General features: G+C 36.6%; 1 protein-coding gene and 1 long non-coding RNA gene across 42 annotated transcripts in view; both read left to right on the forward strand.

Annotated features, from left to right (window-relative positions):
• Nucleotides 1–25,079, forward strand: part of prdm16 (PR domain containing 16) — a 452,417-nt gene that overhangs the window by 274,443 nt on the left and 152,895 nt on the right. The window lies entirely within an intron of this gene.
• On the forward strand, nucleotides 18,114–24,148 carry LOC101886174 (uncharacterized). Its single transcript, XR_015498508.1, has 6 exons — nucleotides 18,114–18,409; nucleotides 18,513–18,591; nucleotides 18,903–18,981; nucleotides 19,137–19,206; nucleotides 19,693–19,867; nucleotides 19,952–24,148. It is a non-coding gene; the product is annotated as an uncharacterized LOC101886174 (long non-coding RNA).

The following is a 25,079-nucleotide window of genomic DNA, read 5'->3' on the forward strand; positions in this document are numbered from 1 at the left end:
CCTCAGATGAGTGCCGTGAAGTGCTCAACAGAGGGTGTCAGAGGGAGGAATTAACACGCTTTACATATTGCTTCATGTCAGAGATGATTCTTCATGGATCCTTTTCACAAGACACGTTTAAAGGTCATCATAATCTTACATCCTTGAAAGTTTAATATTTCGATTTATTGTTATTTTTAAACGTATGAACATTAAATTCATTTATGTATGTATTATATAATCTTTGCATCATAAATAAATCACCGCTTGTTTGTAAGGCAGTGTCTGTGGGGCTTAGAGTTAATTTGACGTTATTCTCTCCTCTGGCTGCCTTCATCAGTCTCACACTATTTTCCCCCCTTTTCCGAAAGTCTTTATAACACCATTGTGGTGTGTTTTTTTATTAATTCAGCAAATAGGATTGTAAAAAAGTTATTTGTTGTACTCTCCCATTCACTGCGCTCTAAGTTTACCCAACTATGAGGAATTCTGCTGCAGAGAAACTCAAAAAGTATTAAGCATGCTGATCTGTGGTAGTTACAGTTGAAGTCAAAATCATTAACCCCCCTTTGATTTTTTTCTTTTTTAAATATTTCTCAAATTATGTCTAACTGAGCAAGGAAATTTTCATAGCATGTCTGATAATATTTTTTCCACTGGAGAAAAGTCTTATTTGTTTTATTTTGGCTAGGAAAAAAGCAGTTATTAATTTTTTAAACACCATTTTATGGACAAAATGATTAGCCCCTTTAATCCATTTTTTTCGATAGTCTACAGAACAAACCATCGTTGTACAATAACTTGCCTAATTACCCTAACCTGCCTAGTTAACCTAAGCCTTTAAATGTCACTTTAAGCTGTGTAGAAGTGGCTTGAAAAATATCTAGTCAAATATTATTTACTGTCATCATGGCAAAGATAAAATAAATCAGTTATTAGAGATGAGTTATTAAAACTATTATGTTTAGAAATGTGTTGGAAAAAAAATCAGCTCTCCATTAAACAAAAAACAGGGAAAAAATAAACAGTGGGGCTAATAATTCTGACTTCAACTGTATCTTTGAGTATTTTTTATTTATTTATTTATTTATTTTTTGCTTTTATTAACACAACAAACTCTAAATAAGGTGCAATTTGAATAATAACACTATTGTAAATTATAAGTTTTAGATTTTAGCAAGTAATGTTTGTAATTACTATACATATTTCCCACTATTTTATTAAATATATCTTATTTCGCATGTTTTGTGTTAAGTAATGCAATAAAGCATAGGGTGCAAATTACCCTATCCACAGGTACTGGTTAGAATGATAAAAGTCATATTATATTAGATTAGATTAGATTAGATTCATTATAATAATGTATATTTAAATAACATTGTTTTTATTTTGTTTGTTTAGCATTTTAGTCTGTGCCTAATCAATTAATCATGAGTGAAGGACAAACCAGACGAGAAAGCTAAATGCATGCCAAGAAGAAGATACAGGAGGTGAAAGCACACCAACAGAAAGAAAAGGGATTGTACAGGTTCTTCAGAGCGCCCCTAGAGTTAAACAATGCCCCTGATCAGCCGATAGACTGTGTGTACAAAATAACAATAGTGTTTAAATTTGTACATTATTTAGCATGCCTTGTTTTTAGCCAATGAGCATAAAATAATATTTTGCTAAGGATATTGAGAACTTTCCCATATTTGGCAGTATCTCTTCAAAAAATGTCCCATCTATTTCCTCCATGTTGTCCAACATCACATAAGTAACATTTTAATTACAGCACATATGAATCATACTATATGTTTATAAAGCATTGAAGGTGTTGCATGGATCTGTTTCAGCTGATCTTGGGTCAGGATCCAGCAGGTTGACATGTACTGAAGAATCTCCGCATTCACAGCACTTGAGGCCATTCTCTCTCCTGCTTCCTCTGGTCTCACCGGGAGGAAAGCTGTGTTTGTGTGGCTGTGGAGACGTGGTGAAAGGCGCTGGGACCTCCCTCCCCTCTCCTCTCGAGTCGCATATTGTTTAAAAAAAAAAAAACACTGTTTCCTTGCTTGTTGAGAAAAAAGTGGCTGTGTTTCAAACAATCGCAGGAGGCTACAATTCGTTTGTGTATTATGATAAGGCAAGGCAGGGAAGGCGAAGTCTAGTCCCGAGCCCCCTCAACAGTTTATTTTGCGTTAAGCAGCAACAACAGTATAAGCAAACGTCACAGAAGAGGCTGGATGAAAACTCAAGAACACCCCCCTTTTGTATACGTGGTGTTAAAACGTTGTTTGAGATACCTGTGACAATCTTATATTTTGACTACACTTAAATAATGCAGATCTGTCACCATCCTGATTATGGACGCTTAGGTTTACTTCACTAAATTGCAATTAAATCCTAATCTAATCATGATTAACTAAATATAGTTGGAAAGGTCATATTTTACTGTGGTATTATTTGTGGTAACATTCTTTAAACATAATATTACAGTCTAAACATGAAGCAATAATGTGTGGTTCATACTTCCTGCGTGGCTCCAAAACGATTGATTGTTCAAACTGAATGTTATTTACAACTCTATTACCTGTTATTCACAGCCTATGTGAGTCTGTTCACTAAAGTAGACTTCATTCACAGGCGCGCCCGCCCTCTCTGTGGTAACAGCTCACGGTCAGTTCACATCACGTGTGGTTTCGAGCCGCTAATACATCATTACATGAAGACAGAAATACAATTTTTGGATGAATTATACCTTATAAATACAGTTTGTGACACTTTTAACACTATTTGGAGGTGTCCACGTTGCTGAGCAATGTATGTAAAACAATGGGAAGACGTGTGCGGCCGCCTTCGCTTCTCTCCTGACCTTGAAAATATGATTGGCAGAATCGTAGAAACGCTGGATTAAGATCGTCTTGGGGGTCACATCAAGATCGAGAATCCAATCAGCTCTAATGTATAGTTTGTCTAAGTGATGTATACAAACTATATAGTATACTGTGAGCAGGGATACAATCAGCCAGCGCAGTCGTAGCTCCATAGTCAAAGGCGACATTTTGTGTCTGCCGGTTCGTTTACTTGCTGGAGTTCAAAATTCTGGCTCAGATCAAAGCAATCTAAATAAAATAAAATAAAATAAAATAAAATAAAATCTGAATTTAATTAAATTAAAATCAAAATTAAATCAAAAGTAAGTTAAATTAAATTAAATAAAAAATAAGAAAAATAAAATAAAGATAAAAATTAAGATAAAAATAAAATCAAAATTAAATTAAATTGAATTAAATTAAATTAAATTAAAATAAGCAACCGTGCCTTTTTTAGAGTGTAGGCCCTTCAGCTGAACGTTCTGAATACCAAGTTTATTTGTGAATATGATTGAGTTTGGGACGTGATGCTGTGGATTTTTTGGCCTGCGTCAGTGCATATGTGTGTGTGCTGCACTTCAGGAAATCCTGCTGTGCACAGGCGCCCTCTATTGCCAAAGCCCAGTGTGTGTGTGCTGGATTGGTCATGGGTACTGCTCCACTACGTCTTCTGCAGCATAAAAAAGCACTATACTAAAGCAATGTGCCATAAAAAGCCAAATATGCAGTGCGTTGAGTAAACAAAGTACATCTCCATCCCTCTCTCTGGTTCTGTTGCATGAATTGTCGCCGGCATATTCAGTTTTGTGCTGCGATATATCATATCTGGGATGTTTAATGGACTTGTAGTAAGCCAGATACCAAAACAAACAAGCCATGGTGGACCAGCGGACTTTGTTTGGAACAAAGACAAAGAAGAGGATGTTTTGGATAAAAGTTGCACGTCTAAGCAGCGTTACGCTCCGAAATCTGTTTAGACAACTGCTGAATGTTTGGCTTTCCCCCGCTGCGCCCTGAAAACGATACAGTGAATGTGGCTCTTACAAATTAGCCCCCCTTAGCTACCATTCAACACTTTCTGATCTCAATGAAGCCGCCTGACAACTCCACAGCCTGCACTCGTGTCAGGAGATGCGCGTCTTCTTTTCTCTCTATGGTGATGCTCAGCAATTTTTTTAAAAATGTGAAAAAAATACAAAGAATTTCTGGAGAATGGAAATAAGTATGTTGTTTGGGAAACCCTGTGTGTGTGTGTGTGTGTGTGTGTGTATGTGTGTGTGTGTGTGTGTGTGTATAAACATATTGTTTGTTTTTAATAATAACAAAAACATTTTTATATCTTGTAAAATGAGACGAATATGCATAACTAATGCAGTCGTAAAGATTTGATCGCAATTTTCTGTCTATATAGAATTGTACTATATATAAAAATATTTATTATTATTATTATTATTATTATTATTATTATTATTATTGTTATTATTTACATACATATTGTTATTGTTATTATTATTGTTTACATATGTATTATTATTTTTATTATTATTATTATTTTTATTAATATTATTATTATTTAATTACATATTGTTATTGTTATTATTATTTAACATTATTATTATTATTGTTTACATATGTATTATTATTATTGTTGTTGTTGTTGTTGTTATTCATTTATTTACTTATTATTATTATTTGTTATTTATTATTGCAATAATTAAAATTATTGCATAATTATCATTATACAAATTCACTATATATATATAAATGTATTATACATTTAAATTATTATAATTTATTATTTTATTATTATTAATATTTATGTATAAATGTATTATTATGATTATTGTTGTTGTTGTTGTTGTTGTTGTTGTTGTTTTAATAATTATTATTATTATTTATCCATTTACTTATGTATTAATATTATTAAATATTATTATTTTTATTATTATTATTTACATATGTATTATTATTTACGTATATTATTATTATTATTATTATTATTATTATTTATCAATTTACTTGTTTATTATGATTATTAATAATGTTATTATTAATAATAATATTCCATTCACTTATGTATTAATATTATTATTTATTATTATTGTTAATATTTTATTAATATAATTTACATATGCATTATTATTATTATTATTATTATTATTATTATTTATCCATTTACTTATGTATTAATATTATTATTTATTATTATTGTTGATATTATTATTATTATTATTATTATTAGTTACATACATATTATTTACATATATATTATTGTTATTATTATCATTAATTATATTTATTTATTTACAAATTTATAATTGTTTTTTATTTACATATGTATTATTATTATTATTATTTATTTTATTTTATTTTTTGGGCTGTGTAATATTCTGTGTTATCCTAATTTTTCTGTGTATTATCCTGTGTATATTCTAATTTACAGTGTTTTTAGTACACCATTTTTTTTTTCTTCCTTTGGTACAGACTGTTTTAGCTTTAATTCTTTGCTGCAAAGATTTATGTCTGAAACGCTGTGAAGGAATGAGCGGTTGCACTGATACCTTCACACTCAGCCTCTATAAGTGAGGGTTACAAATGCTCTTAAACGAAAGAGGAAATTGAGAGTTTAAATCGTCGCTGGATTTTTTTCTTTCTCTGTCTATCCAGGAGCAGTATTATATTGCGAGATGCAGGTCTGTTTCGGCGCGAGAGGAGATTGAGAGGCGTGAGAAAGCCATGTGAATTTCTGCCCCCTCGCATAAAAGAACCTCTCTTTTATCAGCTCAACAGCAAACCCGCTGATATTTCACTGTTTCTCCAACGCACACGCTGTCCCTGCCAAATCCTCTTTATTTCCCCATCTTTTCCCTTGTCTACCAAAAGTCGCTTCAGATGTCCCACGCTCTCGAATCAAGAGATGCTCGTTCGTGTTTTTGCAATGTTATTGTGATATCGAAGCGCTGTTGAGTCGCGGTCCAAATTTGTGGTTAGCTCAAGCTGGTTCTTCTTAGTTTTGGGGAAGTGTACAAGTGAGCGTGAGGGAGGGGAGTTTTGTGCACAGGGGTCACTAAAGGTTTTGTTAACCCCTTAACCACAATAACGTACGTCTGCAAACTAGCGAATTGATTCCAATTCAAACTGCAAGCCGAGTCATTTGGTTTGTGGTCTGGAACATACACTCACACACACACACACACACACACACACATTAAGTGACTGGGGAATTGTTGCATAGGCTTGCATCTGACACAGGAATGCATTATTTATATGTTAGCGATGTTAGCGCGGCCGCTCCAACACGTGTAACTCGTTCAGACGCTAGTAAAATTAGATATGTGAGAATGTTGTGATGAGCCTGACAGATATTACTGAGATTTACAGTGCATGTGCTTCTGAGAGAACGGTAGCAGACGGCGGAGTTAAATGAACTGATACATCTGTGTTAGATATATCTGCATATCCCAGCAGCCCCTGCAGCTGCCGGGCGTCTGATAGAGTGATAGGCGGAAATCAGACACAGTGAAATAAGCTGTAAGCACGCTGAGCACATTGGCAGGTCTGTCACATGCTTGTACTTACACATATGGAAATCTGGTGCCGTGACCCAGATCTGGTGGCAGTCTGTGTTCCAGATATTGCTGGACTGGAAGCAAACTTACTTAAAATGTAGGGACAAACAGTTTAAAAATGTTGTAAAAGTTATATTGGTTTTCCATTTATTATAATTTTTTTAAGAAAATCAAAAATACCCATATGGAAATTTGGTCCAGTGACCCGTATCTGGTCACAATCTGTGTTCCGAAGCAAACTTTCTAAAAATGTAGGGACATTTTTGATGACTGTTAATGACTTACGTAAGTTGTTGTTTGATAAAAATTTGGTTGTCCATTTATTATTATTATTAATATATTTACTATATATTTATATATTAAATCTGGTGCCGTGACCCGGATCTGGTCGCAATTTGTGTTCCAGATATTACTACACTGGAAGTAAACTTACTTAAAATGTAGGGACATTGTTGATGACTGTTAATAATTTTTTTAAATGTTGTAAAATTAAATTGTTTTTCCATTTAATAATTCTATTTTTATTTTTAAGAAAATCAAAAATACACGTATATAGATATGGTGCCGTGACCCGGATCTGATCGCAAACTGTTTTTCAGATATTACTGGACTAGAAGCGAACTTACTTAAAATGTAGGGACATTGTTGATGACTGTTAATAACTTTTTATGTTGTAAAATTAAATTGTTTATCCTTTTATTTTTATTCTTAAGAAAATCAAAAATACATGTATATAACTCTGGTGCCGTGACCCGGATTTGATTGCAATCTGTGTTCCAGATATTACTGCACTGGAAGCAAACGTACTTAAAATATACGGACATTGTTGAGGACTGATAATGATTTTAAATAAGTTGTCGTAAAATATATATATTGGTTGTCCATTTATAATTATTATTTTATTTTTAAGAAATAAAATATATATATAGTGCCGTGACCCGGATCTGGTGTCAATCTGTGTTCCGGATATTACTGGACTGGAAGCAAACGTGACATGTTTGATGACCATTGATGTTCCAACCGTTTTGTGTGTGTGTGTGTGTGTGTGTGTGTGTGTGTGTGTGTGTATATATATATATATATATATATATATATATATATATATATATATATATATATAATTTTTTTTCTGACATGAACACCTCCGTCTGCAACAAACATTTGTAAAAAACCTCAGCATGCTCTCCAAAAAACAAAACAAACAAAGATTAGAAGTCATCACACCGTTAAAGGTGAGTTTACCTCAGGCTGGGACATAAAAAATGAAATCCGATCACCACACATGACCCTTTACCTTTATCATTCCGACACTATTAAAATGTAAATGTCATCTTTTTGGTGGAGGTGTGAAATGAGGAGGCCAATTATTGGATTTTTTTTTCTATTTTCCTTTTTGGCCAAAGTGATAAAGTCAGCAGACTTTATGCTAATAATCTGGCTTCCTCGTAACGCAGTGTAAGGCAGCGACGCGTTTCCTCTTCTCTCTTCCCTTGAGGTACCGTTCCCTCACAGTGGTGCAAGTAATTGAATCAAGTCAATACCAATGCAAACCCCCCTCCGATCCCCCCACCCCAAAAAAGAAAAAAAAAACTGACGTCTGCCAGTGATGAGAGCCAGATGTTGGAGCCCATATAGCGGCCCGTGTCTTGAAGGCCCAGCATCATTCTGATGAAGGATATATCTTCATTGAAGAGATGGGTCGCCCATTACCTCGACGAAGGAAATCAAGTCCCACATGTGTGTGGTTGAGCATGTGCGCGTCTGCATGTCTGTGTGTGCACCCCTTGTTTTATGAACAGTAGAACGCGGCTGACACCCATCCTGTTTCTGGCAGCTTGGCGGGTCTGGATCCAATCCCCCAGTGCTCATTAAAGAGCAGAACCATCTCTACACCCATCCTTTAATGAAACACTGGCAGGGTGTGGGGGTGGGGGGTGAAAGGGGCCGGTCCGGGTCACTCTTCAACAGATGTGCGCTGATGTGAGCCGCATAGCCAGAGGCAAGGTAGATTTACAAATCACTACTTGCCGTTTTTATTATAACTTGTCGTAGGGAAAAGTATAAACACTGGAACAAGCAACTACTAAGAACTGGATCAGTAACACCAGAAGTTCCTGTAGCTGCTGGTTCAATCTCAAAATGATGAAAATTGGTGACTTTGCTTACTATAAACTGTTGTCTAAGGCTATTTATTCTATGATCTGTTGAAATTCTTTATTCTGATTGGCTAATAAATGCGCATCTCCCTTGAATTGACTTTAAAATAACTATATTCTCACTTGAAAAACTCTTAAAACTTGATTTTGTGGCATAACCTATGAGTATTTTCCTAATTTTGCAAATTCCCGTTCGCCATTAACAGTCAGTTTCATGTGCAGCACATGTAAGTTGCCATGATTATTATAAATGGCGGATGGGAATCTGCACAATTAGGAAAAATACTCATAGGTTATGCCACAAAATCAAGTTTTAAGAGTTTTTCAAGCGAGAATATAGTTAATTTAAAGTCAATTTGGCAGTTTATGTATAAGTATAGCGTGTGTTTAAAAATGTTGGAAGCTCCCGGCAGCTCCGCGAACGGCTTCCCCCGCTGAGCGAAGCATTATATCGGCCAGATCATCTCAGGACCTGCCGCTGGAACTACGTTAATCTCTTGCATCTTTGTTGTTAAAACGTGATATATAAATAATCTTTTGTGTTTCTAATGGTCAGTCTTTGGACTGTTTATCCGATTATTTGTTCTCAGATGTATTTTTGGGCAGATCGCAGAGATAAGTTTCATAATTAATTCATGACCGTAAGTAATGTACGTTATTATTACACTGATCGCTGAGTGCTTTGTTTTAAAGAGGTAAATAAAGCTGTCCTGATATGTTTTTTTTTGTTTGTTTGTTTTTTTGCTGAATTTTCTTAACTTACATATTTTACAGCAGAGATTTCTGAAATGGGCTTTAGCTACTTTCTCTTTAATGCATCTTATGTGCCTTTGAACTGGCATTTCATAAGATACAGCTTTGTGAATGTTTTATTTAGGCTTGTATAGATTTATGTGTTTTAATAATCGTAACGTTGTTCTACTTAAAGCAGCAATAGCAGTCTTTTTGTTAGATCAATTCCATGAGATCAGTTTGCCTATCCTAATACTTTAATGCGAAAGAGGCATAATAAAATGATTTATTTACTTCAGATGTTCAAAAATACTTGATAAAAGGATTTTTATAAAAACAGCATTTTAAAACTAAAATGTGAAGGCTTAAATTTAATAGGAAATAAATAATCTTTAATTTCATTTGCCAGTGTGTAACATATTCTTAAAGCATATTTAATTAATATGGTACTTTATTAAGATTTGTTTGTTCATTATAAAGTGTAAATTGCGGAAATTCTGCTATAGGTAGCTTTCGCAGGATTAAAGGTAATGTTAAGCCAATATACAGATCTTCCCTCATCAGAGAACTGGTAGAAAGTAGACAGTGGAAACATGTGTGACTGGAAATCCAAGTGTGACTAGAAATGTCTTATTTTTCCACCTGTAATTGGATTGATGATAACGCATCTTAATATTAACAAGTATAAACAGCACGCACAAGCGCTCTCTCTCTCTTCCTCCCTCTTCGTCTGTCACAGCTGATTCAGTGGAGAGACTAGAAAATCTAACATGCAAACTGACAAAAATTCGGACAAATATTGCATCGCAAAAAGCTAAACTATTTTAAACTTATGCTTACCTTGGCAAATGACCATGGAATAAGCTAGATAATCAACGGCTTGCTGTGCGTTAAAGAATTTTAGTGTACTTTGTGGACCCTGCTGTGCATCATGTGGTCCTTTGCCTCCATGTCATGCATTAAAATCCTTGAAAACACGGCAAGCTTTTGATTATCCCATGATTATAGTACTCCAAGTGACCATCTTTTTACTGAATAGCTCATTCGGTTGAATTTACCCTTCAGACTTCCAAGGGAAGTGCATTATGGTGCATTCAAGATTGTCTTCACTCAAAAAAAAAAAGGATAGGAGCTGATAGGAACCTGGTGGTGAAACTATAAGGCAAGGGTGCCCAAACTCGGTCCTGGAGGGCCAATGTCCTGCAGTTTTTAGCTACAACTTACCTCAACACACCTGCACCGATGCTTCTAGAAAGCCTAGTGAGGGAATGACCGCTAGCCAAGGTGTGTCTGATTGGGTTGGAACTAAACAAAACACCGGCCCTCCAGGACTGAGTTTGGGCACTCCTGCTAAAAGGTGTCATCAGCACAGCCTGTCGATTACATATGACATTGCTAAATCTTCAACAGAGCGCTGTCTGAATGCAATTACGTGACAGGGACATCTCTACATGATTCCCCATGTGCAACAGATTAAGCTAAATTCCATCATTCGTACATGTTGTCTGGTGGAGTTTCACAATAACTTTATCTGGTCTTAAAGTTGCTCCATTGCTTCCACCGTCCGTCATCCACCCCACTGTCTCATCCTTACAGCACCTCCTCCATCATGCGTTTGTTCGCGGCCCTCTCTATCATTCTGTCGGGCTTTTATATAACTACTCCCCCTTATAGAAACCACACACATTTAAGAACAAGCTTTGTGTCCGAGTCCTCAGCGAGACCATAAAAGCAGCACTTAAGTGAAATGCAAGAGGCCACGAGGGGAACAGAGACCATCAATCTCATAATTTGTAAGAAAACAGGATGGCACAGCGGAGGATAGAAAGTGGCGTTTTATTTACAAGACGTCGTGCTGTATCTCTTGTTATGCCAGTGTGGTCGTTTTTTCGGCCATCGTGCCTCTACGGGAGCCGCCCATTGAAGACGAGCACAGACTCTGACAGCTCGCTGCGCCATGCGGGAAATCCCCTCCACATAGACGCAATAAAAGCCCAGCTGCAGAGAGGAAACTGAGACGGGAAAAAGTTAAACGTGTGGAGTCTGTTCTCTGGCCTCTGATAAAGTCGTGTCGCTCATAGTAGTAGACTGCATGTCTGTGCTGGACAGAGGTAATTACCACAGGATCTGAAGTTACACAAGACCACTTTCTTAGAACGTACCCAGAGGTTAAAGAATCACCTCAACTTCCCCTTTGTTCCTGCATATATTAAGATCTCAAGATTTCTTTTCCTTCACTTTTGTCAATTGGTGAAGTTTGTTCCTAGCCACTGTCATTGACATTTACATTACACTAAAAACTGGATTAAAGCAGTTTCAATGGAGTTTCAATATCCTGGAAGATTGTTTGGTTTTTCTGAATACCAGCTTTAGTCAATTTAGCTTGCTTTTGTTGTTGTTTTTTTCAACTGGAAAGTATTGGACTTCAATATTTACAGCAAAGGTATATTGTAGCCAGAGGTTAAAGAATCACCTTAACTTACCCTTTTTTCTTGCATATTTTAGGTCAGGGGTGCTCAAATCTGTTCTTGGAGATCTACCTTCCTGTAGAGTTCAGATCCAAGTCTGATCAAACACACCTCAACCAATTAACCTGAATATCACTTGATAATTACAGGTAGGTGTGTTTGATATGGTTTGCAACTGAAATCTGCAGGTAGGTAGATCCCTAGGAACAGGGTTTATTCCACTTGTATTAGGTTCTGGAGGATTTTTTTTCCCTTCACTTTCATCAATTGGTGAAGTTTGTTCTTCATCACTCTTATTGACATTTACATTACATGACAGCTACACAATTAATCGTAAAAAGATCGGGATCTTGATTCGACCCCCCAGACGATCTGAATCCAGCATTTCTACGATTCTGTCAATCATATTTTCAAGTTCAGGAGAGAAGCAATGGTGGCCACACAAGTCTTCAGATTGTTTTACATATGTTGTTCAGCAACATGGACACCTCCAAATGGTGTTGAAAGAGTCACATGCTGTATTTATAAGATATGATTCACCCCAAAAATGCCATTTCTGTCTTCATGTACTGTATTTGCGACCGCAAAATCACACGTGATGTGAGCTGACCATTAGCTGTTACCACAGAGAGGGCTGGCGCGTGCGTGCCTCTGAATTAAGACCATTTTAGTGAACAGAACTTGCTGTTGTAAATAACATTCAGTTTGTGGCACAGAGTGTTTGTTTGGGAGCCGCGCGGGAAGTGAACTGCTCTTAGCAGTGAAAATGAATTGAAATTTAGGACCTGAACAGCAGAATTTACTGTAGATCCCTGGGAACAGGGTTAGTCACCCATGTATTAGGTTCTCGAGATTCTTTTTTTTCCCTTCACTTTCATCAATGGGTGAAGTTCATTCTTTAGCTCTGTCATTGACATTTACGTTACACTGAATCGAACTAAACTGATTGGACTGAAGCAGTTTTAGTTGACTAGATTTTTTTTCTGTCAAGCCACTTTGACACAATCTACATTGTAAAAGTCCTATTGATATAACAAAAGAAGATAAAGAAAGATTAGAGCAACTGTGCTGTGGCATCATTAATTAGGAGCTTAGGTTACCTCACTTCATAATCACCATTGGTTTACAACCCAGAATATGTTATTGCCTTTAGCGAAGCTGCTGTTATTGGTAGAGTTGGCTCAATGAGAGCAAACAAACCTTGGGGTTAGATAGTTTTAATGCCAATTTCATGTTATCACTGGTATTTGGAAGTGAATTGACTGTGTTGCTGCAGCTTTAAGTGACCAGCTTTAGTGTGATTGGCTTATGTATTGTGTATGTTAAGTCATCAGAAACTGCTCAATCAAAATATCACCAAGGTCAATATATTGGCTGATTGTTTGGGTTTTCAGTCAGTTTAGCTTGGAAAGTATTGCACTTCAATATTTAAAGCACTGTTGTTTAGGGGTATATATTTTGAATTAGATGAGACCACAATGCTCATGAGTGTCCATTCTTCCTCATTACTCATATCAAATGGCTAGTTCAACAAAAAATAAAATAATAAAATCTGATATTAATTATTCTCCCTTAAGTTGTTACAATGTCTCAAGACCTTCATTCGCCTTTGTAACACAAATTAAGATATTTTCGATGAAATCCAAGAGCTCATCATCATTACACATTCAAAGACAACAACATTAAAACATTCCATGTAACTTCAGTGGTTCAACCGTAATCATGCAAACCTTCACATAATCTTAAAAAGAGAACTACTACTAGATTCAAGCTTTCAAAAGACACAAATTCCTAAATATTAAAGCTTTTAGGGTGGCATGGGTTTTCTCCGGGTGCACCGGTTTCCCTCACAGTCCAAACTATTGAGCTAAACGTGAATTGGATGAACTGAATTGGCCGTAGTGTATGAATATGTGTGTGAACGTGAGAATGTATGGGTGTTTACCAGTGCTGGGTTGCTGCGAAAGGGCATCAGCTGTATAAAACATATGCTGGAATAGGTTCCTTCAAGAGAGAATGGAAGTCACAGGCTAAGCCCACCTCAGTGCAACGTAAACATGACACCTTTTCACCCTGGCTGAGAAGAAAATGCTCGGTAATGACCCGCCTCGACCTTCCCAGCTCTGGCTGACCCCTTTCTTTAGCTCGGAGCAGCTTAATTCTTACTAATTACATTCCTGACTGACAGAAAGTTGGCAGCTGCAGCAGCGTCGGCCCAGGTACTCTGGCATCCCTGGCACCGGAGGACAGAACGAAAGAGAGACCAGACATACAACCCTTAAAGATGACAAATCCATTAATCAAGGAAGCCGAGGAACATTAATCAAAGAAGATTGATTTGGAAACGTGAAGTCTCCCAGGGAGGAACATGTAAAATCATTAGAACCGAGTGTTGTTTGTGCATTCCAGACTATTCCAGGTAAACAGTCCGGTTCTGCATGAGCAGGTAGCTAAATAAGCATTTTTTCTTGCCTCATCTGAATGAGACACATGGTTGGGATCAATGCTATAGGGCCACTTTTGGAGTCGTTTGAAATATTTTGCACAGCTGTTGTGTTTGAAGTGTTTTGTAATCTTACTCCTGTGTTATTTTACACAACTGAAAGATGCACAACTGTTGGTGGAGGTCAAGTACACTTTAGGTAGGAACTTGCTTTTCAAGAACATTGTTTAGACAGGTTTCAATGAGATTGCAGTTTGGTCTGTATTTAAAGCTTTTGCTTTAATATTTAATAGCAGGTTTAGAAAAAAAATATATCTCAGGCATCAACAAGGCTTGTGCACCCACAGATCTGCCACTCGCTGGATATTTTCTTTTTTTCGGACCATTCAACCCTAGAGATGGTTGTGCGTGAAAATCCCAGTAGATCTGCAGTTTCTGAAATACTCAGACCAGCCCGTAACCATGCCACGTTCAAAGTCACTTAAATCAGCTTTCTTCCTCATTCTGATGCTCGGTTTGAACTGCAGTAGATCGGGCATTTACGGGCAGTTAGACATACTAATTGTTATAATAGATAATACTGTATGTATTGTTTTGAACTAAATGTACAGTATGTTCACTAGATTATTGCTTATCATTTTGTCATCAGCACCAAATGCTTAAAGATTTGATAACAGATTTCATGTTAATCTGGCCAACGACATTGAAAATAACCTAACTATTTATTGACCTTTTGGTCCTTAATGGATCCTTTTGTTTACATCAGCTAATTAATTTAAAACTGGATAAATATAAATTTACACACATTTACACAGGTAAATACATAGACTCAATGATGGGCTAAAAATCTGCGTAATTCTGTGGATTTCTGCGCACGGAAATTCTGCGCGGGCTTAATTATAGCTTATAAAATGCAGTTGTATTTTTCATCAATTAACAGAACTATAATAAGGCTATTTTTTAATGAATTGACTAATGTTTACTACTGAGATGTTTTTGTAAAGAGTTACCTATTGTACTTGCAGTTTAATATATTTGTTTGCTCTGAACGTGTATAATAAAGCAATAAATCATGTATTTGCCGTATAGGTCCAAATCGTGATAGTACCGCACACTGTGACAAAAGCTTCAACTATTAATCATGATTTTCAAATATTAATATGAATAAATGTTATTCATTCTTGTGATGGCAAATCTTTTCCATACTATGAAATGTAGGATTGGTGAACAGATGGGGCTTTTAAACAGGAGTGTTTATGCTTGTACTGTATGCATGCACGCGTCTAGGGCTTTTAAAACACCATTGTTCTAACTCTTCTAGTGCCGAGAGGTTTTTGCACCTCTGTGCAGTAGCTACAGTTGTGTTTGGGCTGAAAGCTTTGCATAAAAAATAAAACCTTTATTGAGAAGGTGTCAGAGACCCCAGCGCTGAACTCTTGAGAACTAGATTAGCGACTTGACACAGTAGTTCAAGGTTAAGAGATCATGTTCATGCAGTATACACAATACACTGTATATTATGTTGCATCATTCATTCATTCATTCAATTTCTTTCAGCTTTCACCTTTATTCATCAGAGCGGAATGAACCGCCAACTTATCCAGCATATGTTTTACCTTGCGGATGCCCTTCCATTTACAACCCAGTACTGGGAAACACCCATACACACTCATTCACACTCATACACTACAGCCAATTCAGTTAAGTCAATTCACCTGCATCGCATGTCTTTGGGGAAACCAGAGCACCCGAAAGTAACCCACGCCAACATAGGGATAACATGCAAACTCCTTACAGAAAGGCCAACTGACTAAGCCAGGATTCAAACCAGCAACCTTCCTGCTGTAAGCGAACAGTGCTACCCATTGAGCCACCGTGCCACCCTCTGTTGCATCACTTGCAAATTGTTCATTCATTCATTTTCTTGTCGGCTTAGTCCCTTTATTATTCCAGGGTTGCCACAGCGGAATGAACCGCCAACTTATCCAGCAAGTTTTTACACTGCGGATGCCCTTCCAGCCATCTCTTGGAAACATCCACACACACATTCAGACACACGCTCATACACTACGGACAATTTAGCCTACCCAATTCACCTGTACTGCATGTCTTTGGACTGTAAGGGAAACCAGAGCACCCCGAGGAAACCCACCCGAAGGCAGGGAGAACAAGCAAACTCCACACAGAAACGCCAACTGAGCCGAGGTTCGAACCAGCAACCCAGCGACCCTTCTTGCTGTGAGGCGACAGCACTACCTACTGCGCCACTGCCTCGCCACTTGCAAATTAATAAAGTGTTAAAGACAGTACTGTACTCCTCAGCACTGCTGTCATATTTGATACGTATGTCAATCTACGTCATGTTAAAAGAATCGTGCAGCTGAATCCATAAAGACATGACCTCCGGCACAGTAGTCCAAAGTACACCCAAATTCCAATTTGGTACCATTTGACATGTGTTCAGTTCTGACAGTGGAAAAAGGCTGTAAATCTCACCCAAGTCCAAAGCCAGGCTCAGTCTGGGACCGCTGAACCAGTCCGTCAAGAATAACCCAATGAACAAGAAATGAACAGTTCTGCAGATTCAGACTCTTTCCATTTGCCAGTGTCTGGGTTTAGAGCCGTGAAAATCTGTTAGACACAATGCACATTCTTGCAACCATTTCTTTGCATTGATTCCATTTACAGTTCGTACAGAGCAGCGGTAATCATTTCAAGCTCTTGGCTCCATGCTTTTCATTAAATCAGCAAGAGATGCTCCAAAGTAAACCCTGCACTCTCAGAAATAAAGGTACAGGAGCTGTCACTGGGGCTGTACCTTTTTAAAAGATACATATTTGTACCCAAAAACCACAGTGGTACCTTTAAAAGTATATATAAGCAACCAAATGTACCTAAAAAGAACCTTTAAGGTACCATTATGGACTCCTCAGGTACAAATATGCACCTTTTGAGAAGGTACTGCCCCAGTGTCTTCTCCTGTACCTTTTATTTCTGACAGTGTGGTGTAGTAAGACTTGTATGCCTTAACATAATGTAAATTATGTCTCTTGATGATATGCAGGCCCACACGGAATCTGTGCGCAGAATTCCACGGATTTTCCGCAGATTTCTGCCGATTTTTTAGCCCATAATTTATTCTGTTTATTTACTTGAGTAAATGTGCGTAAATATATATTGATTAAGTTTTTTAATTAATTTCAGTAATATTATTGACTAATATGAACAGATTCATCTGATTTTGTAAAATGCTGTTTGTACAGTAATATTCTCTGTCTTTTAGTAGCTATATATGAGAGACTTGCTTTGTTTTTCAGATAAAGTGAATCTAATTGGATTAGCATTTTAACATTAAATAAAAGTTAAAAAGATAATTTGTTTTGTTTCACATATTAAGGTTTTAGTTATGATACTCCCAAAATAATTTTGCAGAAATTCGCTGATTTTTACCAAAATTCTCAGCAGAAATAGCAAAAAATGTCCGCAGATTCCGTCTGGCCCTAATAATATGTATTACACATGTAAGAGACAGTAGCTATGTTTCCATCCACCTATTTTTTATTTTTTTGCAAATGCGCATAAAAAAAACAGTTGATGAAAACGCCATGATGCGCATAAATTTTGAAAATGTGCATAAAAAACGTATGCGCCTAACTGGGTAGGATAAACTTTTTATTCGATAAGAAAAGATGCGCATAAACTGCGATGGAAACACTTTTATCACACAAACTCCAGCATGCGCATTAAAAAAGGTCATGTGATTTTGTTGAAAGAGATCATGTGATGCTTAAAATGTGTGTGAATGGATAAAACGTCAGGCTGAGCACATTATAAAACATCAGAAATGTTATTTTGGTCATTATAAAACGCCTTCCAATTTCAGTATTAATGTTATTATATTATTAATGACCTCCAGAATCAAGAGCGGCTGTGCTCCGCGTCAGACGCCACTGTGCGCTCACTGCTTGTCACACTGTTAAAAATTGCTGTTAATTTACGGCAAAATTTTAACAGTATAATCCTGTTATTGTCAAAAGCAGTATGTTGCTGTTTTCTTACAGTTTTTGAAATGACTTAGACAAAATTTAACATTATTTTACTGTTTTTATCACACTAATGTAAAAAAACAGCAATCAACAGTATTTTTCGAACAGAAAACATCAGCCATCACATGTGGATTTTCATCCTTTTGTTTACTGTGACTTACTCGGTAAGTGCACCTTTATTTTGCTCATTTTACACAAAATACACATTTGTGATTCCACATAGGCTAACTGGATGCTGATATTGTAACTTTTTTACATCTATTTTAGTGCTAAATCTGTCAATGTGCAAACTGCATCTGCATTGAGTGGAACTGGATTTCTGACACAGATATTTCCTGATTACACGGTAAGTCAGAATATGATATATAAAAATGATATAGGCTATAAGCTTATCTACAAAGTCAGTTTTTAAACATATGTAGCAACAAAGTAGTATTGATTTATGTAGCATGATGAAAAGATTGTCATCTCATTGCTAATTTTAGCTTTAGCTTTTAATAGCTACCTAATATGGCTTCAATGTAGGCTTTGATAAAACATTTATTTCCCTAATGCTGTGTTTGCAAATTTTACTGTAGTTGGTTTGTATTGTAATGCTACTTTGTCGAGTACAATTGGCTAATCACCACGATAAACTGTTTTATATGTCCATTTCAGTGCTGAACCTGTGAACATGCTAACTGCATCATAGAGTGGAGCTGGATTTCTGATACAGATATTGATTACTGATTACAAGGTGAGTTTAATGAAACATGATAACATGGTAAAGTTATTATTATTTGCTATGTGGTATTATTGTCCTAATAACTGAACATACAATTAAAAAATGTTACGCATACATTATGGTTGTTAATTTTGTCTCTTTCCTCATCATTGTAATTCTTGTCTTAGGCATCTTCTACTGTACCTGATGTAGAAAAGACCCTTGAACTACCTGCAATTCCTTGACTGATACTTTTTGGTATGTTTAGAACTGTATTTTATTACTTAAGCAACTAAGGGTGTTTTCTCTGTATTTTAGCAAACATGGTAAATTCTTTTGAACAAAACAAAATACACAAATACATAAATTAAATGTTCTGCCATATTTTATCCAAGCTTTCATTCACCTTTGGTGAATTTTACTAAATTTACTAAATTACTCCATTTTAGTTGTTTAACACTTAGTTGTTTAACACGCTATGTTGATCATAAATATTAAGTTAAATAAATCACAAACATTGCAGTGACAATTTCACAATACACAGTATATACTGTACATGTTGATTTCACTGTACATGGTGAGTCCACAATCAACATTTTCAAATGCATGTACTGTGTTAAAAGAACAGGGCTTTGAGACCAAGTAAAATTACTTCTGCTTCCCTCACATATATTTTCAACTAGGCTATAAAAAATAACATTTCATGCGACTGCTGACATTGTTTTTTTCTTTTAATTGTTTTAGGAGAAAAACCAGGAAGCTACATTCATAAATGGATGATCATTTTTGAGGGGCAAATAATCTGTAAAAGCATCCAGCCAATTTTTCTGTCTGGTATAGCGGCTGTGTTTTCATCTTACGACATTTTCAATGTGGAGAACCAAGCTGAGGCTGCATGCACATTGGAATTAATTCAGAGGTTAGATTCATATATTTATTTTTCTTCACATTATTATCATATAAACTTTAACCCACACTAATTCTGAATGTATGCATTTTTCAGAAGCTTCATGGGTAAACCCTGAAAAAGGCTCCAAGAGTGGACACATCCTATCGAAGGGAATGGGGAAGGTCACCCACAAAAATAATTGTCAACACTAAGGTTGCCAGTTTACTTAAAGAAGCTATTGGACTTTGAGTGGGATGTCATATAAGTGACACCACACACACACACACACACACACACACACACACACACACACACACACACCTTACACATCCTCTTCACTAATGGCACTCATTTTATTGTGTTAGTCGCGTACTTTTTTTCAGGTGTTTGTTCTTGAATACCTAAACTGTTCATTGTATTCTTTTTTATTTCTTACTAACTAATTCTGTAATTCACTTAGAAGTTTTCAGAGTAGTAATCGTTGTAGTAATTCCACTTTATTTTCCATTGCCAGTAATTTTGAAATATTTAAATGTAATAAGATGTAATAAAACTTGAAGTTACACTGCATTTTTTAGTTTTAGCATTGTTTCCAATAAGGCTATATGTGTGCATTGTATTAAACTGTGTTTTTATAACAAATAAAAAATGTATATATACCTGTTTTCTTAGCAGTTTATTTCTCAGGATAACATATTTGTAGTTTACAGTTAAAAATTCAAATAAACATTAATTAACCGTTACTTTTGACAGTAAATTACTGTTAATGTAGAAAATAACAGCTTTTTGCTGTATTTTTAAAAAACAGTAACAACCTGTAAATTTCAACTACAGCTAGATGCTGTTAATTTAACAGTAACTTGCTGGCAACTGTGCTGCCAGTAACTTGCTGTTTTTTAACGGGACAATTTTTAACAGTGCAGGATTGTCTTCTGAGGTGCATACATTTAAAAAAGATTGATGCAGCGTCTCCCACTGCAGCAAATGCAGTTTTTACTGTTGATATTTGGCGCCAGTTAATCAGGAAGTGACGATTTTTTTCGCTTTGACTCGTTGGATGGAAACAATGCTTCATTCGCACAACTTTTATGCGAAAATCGAGTTTTGCGCATAAAGTTTATTTGCATTTTTGGATGGAAACATAGCTAGTGTTATATTAAGCCATCCAATGCTCAAAAAACAATGTTTAGGGCTTGTTCCAACTATTTACTTAAAATGAGCTGAATTGTCACGTTTCTTAAGGTTTTATATGGACAACTTAATTGTGTTCAATCAACCTAAGTTTTTAAAAACAATTAAGTTAACTTAATCGGTTTGTGTTGGGGCAAGAGCAGTTAGCCACAGCCATATCACCCTCCAGCCCAAGACTGGTTACTTAGTGAAGGTAAGCAGAGCTGAGCCTGGTCAGTGCCTGTATGGGAGACCACATGAGAAAACTCGATTGCTGTTGGAAGTGATGTTAGTGAGATGATGTTAGGTGCCCAATTTGTGGTCTGTGTGAGTCCTAATGCCCCAATAAAGTGAAGGGGACACTATACTGTTAGTTAGCACCGTGTTTCGGATGAGACGTTTAACCAAAGTCCTGACTCTTGTCATTAAAAATCCCATAGTGCTTCTTGTAAAGAGTTGGGGTGTAACCTGGGTGTCCTGGACAAATCCCTTTAATCCTTATACGATCATGACCTCCCAATCATCCCCATCCACCAAATTGGCTCTATCACAATCTCTCCACTCCACCAATAGCTGGTGTTTGGAGAGCGCACAAGTGCTATTGCCCTGTGGTCACCATCGTATCATCCAAGTAGATGCTGCACACTCTTTAGGTGTACGGGCATACACAATAACTGCGCTATATAAATACACATTACATTTACATGAAGGACTTGTTGCAGTTTTTACAGTGAAGACTTGATACCCGGGTAAGTCTCAGGGAAGAACCATTTCCAGGGGTCGCTGGTTCGAGTTGGACAAGTTGGCATTTCTGTGTGGAGTTTGTCTGTTCTCCCTGTGTTATCACCTCCAGGTGCTCCGGTTTCCCCCACACTCCAAAGACATGCGCTCTAGGTGAATTGGATGTAGTGTATGAGTGTGTGTGAATGAAAGCGTGTATGGGTGTTTCCCAGTGCTAGGTTGTGGCTGTAAGGGCATCCACTACGTAAAACAAATGCCAGAATAAATCAGAGACTAAGCCGAAGTAAAATGAATGAATGTTTTCGAACACACATGTGTGTGTTGCGATGGCTAGTGAGTTTTTATCACAATGTCCTAATCTCCTCAGCCTCGCTCAGCTGTTGAAGATCAAGTTCCCTGCATGTGTCTTTACTATATAATTAAGGGATTTTTGGGCAGTGGCCTGGAGAAACCAACTCAATAGGGTAACAAAACACCTTTATCACATATTTCACAGCCAAACACATCCCTGAATGGACCAGACAATTGCAGAACGTCATGTTCTCTTCTACATTTATAGCAAGTCTTGCGTAGATCATTCACTGGTATGCATTTTTGTGTTCATGCGCATGGTTTTAATGGACAGTAGTTGATAGCTGATATTTACCATACAGTATAATGGTTTAGAATGGCATTGATGCAAGATAGCTAATGCAGGGCTTTGAAGGAGGAAAGGGACGCTACAAGATTTTTCTTCTTCTTTTTTTTTTTTATATAGCATAATACAGCTCTTGTGTTGGGCTAAGACAAGGGCCCTTCTGCTACCCCAAATCCTCAGGGCTATCTTTCAAACAGTGATAGTTACGGAAATTAGCAGCGCAGAAATCCATAAGCATCACTCGTCAGGGGGCTTATTAAGTGTCTTTGTGAGTTTATGAGGGGTGGGCGACGCTCCCAGCGCTTCCCTGGCTCCACCAGCTGTGAAGAGTCACCATCACACACACACACACACACACACACACACACACACTGTTTTTGTGCTGAACTAATGATGTGTTCTATCTCCTGACCTTAACCTAACACTGACATAAACCTTGTGCCATTTTTACAGCTTCATTATGACAGAACTGAGTATGTTTATTTAGCTTTTTTTGATTTGTGGGGACATCCTCACACAGTAGCAGATTTCAACACGCAGTCGCAGTAATTCATCTAATGGAGGATATACTAACATGAAGGATTCAGGATATTCGTAACAATGAGGTTTGATGATATTTGATCAGCAAATAAGTCTTGAGTTGAGTTGTGTCATTTACCTAAATACACAAACTAATGAATTCAATTTAGGCTCATTCTGAAAATGTACCCCTATGTACATTTCTGGAGATCGTGAATTATGTAGCCAGAAGTATGTATGGCTGCATTTCCTCTTTAAAACGAACGCCACAGGGTGGTATGGCGTTATTCCTTTTCGTGCTTACCAGCTGACCGCTTACATCCATGTTGATGGCTTTTCTGCTGCTACCAGTTAGTCCAGTGGCTCACTGCATACGTTGGTGGGTTTGAGGCGTAAAGCGGAGTTGACCGTGAGGACGGGGTTCGAGTTTAAACAGTTCTAGAAAGCTGGTAAAGCAAAAACTAAAGCCAAACAGCAAAACAAACAAGTTAATACCAGGGTGAGAACGTGGTAAGATCTAAAAATAGAATAAAAATCAGGGGGCTTTTCTTTTTCTGGATTGCTTTTAAAAACACTGTCGGTTAGGTTTAGGGAAGGGGGTGGGCACTGGTCAGTCGGTGCTTTTTAAAACACTTATCGGTTGGGTTTAGGGAAGGGGGTAAGCGGATCAGTAAGTCGGTCAGGCAGTCAGTTGACAGCCCCCTCTGGTGGATTTACGTGAGAAGAACAGGTGCAAATGGCACTCGCAAGAGAAATTTGAGATCTCAAAAAGCGTATGCAGCACCCTCTGGTGGATTTATGTGTGAAGAGCAAGTAAGAATGGCACTCGCGAGAGAAATTTGAGATCTCAAAAAGCATACACAGCAGCCTCTGATGGATTTGCAAAAACAAAAACTGCAAAATAAAGTTTCAAAATAGTCTGCAAAATAGTTTCTCCTCGGTCGATTTTTCGCTGTCTTGAAATGTATATAGGGGTATGCAATCAGAATGAGCCTGGGTTGAATGAATCCTTATTGTAAAGTGTGGCCAAAATCTATTTCTAGTAATGGAAGCTTTGTTCACGACTATGCTTTTGAACAAAACATGCTCAAACTAGGGCCCGCGGGTCTAAGTTGACCCTTTGTATTCATTAGCTTGTCCCGCCAGAGGTAAAACGATTGGGAAGGGTTGTGTAATGCCTTAAACAGAAATTCTAATTTCTATTTTAATGTAACCTTTTATTTGTTTGTTTGTTGTTGAACTATAAAAAGCAAAAAAAAACTGAAATTAAATGTTTCAATTAAATGCTGTAAATTAAACTGATTTTTAAAAAAAATTACAAAGTGTGACTTAACAAAAAGGGAACAAAGCAGAAGACAATCATTGTGCAAATCAAGGCTAAGTTTGTTAAAATAATATACAGTGCTTCCAGGAAAGTATTCATAGTGCTTCACTTTTTCCAAATTTTTTGATGTTACAGCCTTATTCCAAAATGTATTAATTTCCTCAAAATTCTACACACAATGGCCTATAATAACAATGTGAGAAAAGATTTTTTGAAATTGTTGCAAATGTGTTAAACCTGAAAATCACATGTACATAAGTGGCTCAGCCACAGCCCAGACCTAAATCCTATTGAACATCTCTGGAGAGATCTGAAAATGGCTGTACATCGTCACTTCCCATCCAAGCTAATAGAGCTTGATAGGTACTGCAAAGAGGAATGGACAAAAATTCCCAAATACAGGTGTGCCAAGCTTGTGGCATCATATTCAAAAAGACTTGAGGCTGTAATTGCTGCCAAAGGTGCATCAACAAAGAATTAAGCAAAGGCTGTGAATACTGATGTACATGTGATTTTTCATGTTTTATTTTTAATAAAATCTTTTTCACATTGTCATTATGGGATATTTGTAGAATTTTGAGGAAATAAAGGAATTTAACCCATTTTGGAATAATGCTGAAACATTAAAAATGTTGGATAAAAAGCGTTATGAATACTTTGCGGATGCACTGTATATTTTTGCAAAATTTAAATGCATTAGTAAACACAATTGAAGTATTCTTTTCTTTTTATTTTTAATTATTATAAAATAAATTAGAAAATGATCCATGGCAACTATTCTGCCATACAGTTTGCTCAATTTACCTTCGGCCCACATCTCTCAATCAAGCTTGAATGTTGGCCTCTTCATA

This window comes from Danio rerio, chromosome 8 (genome assembly GCF_052040795.2).
Source record: "Danio rerio strain M-AB ecotype USA chromosome 8, GRCz13ab, whole genome shotgun sequence".
NCBI classification, from domain to species: Eukaryota; Metazoa; Chordata; class Actinopteri; order Cypriniformes; family Danionidae; genus Danio; species Danio rerio.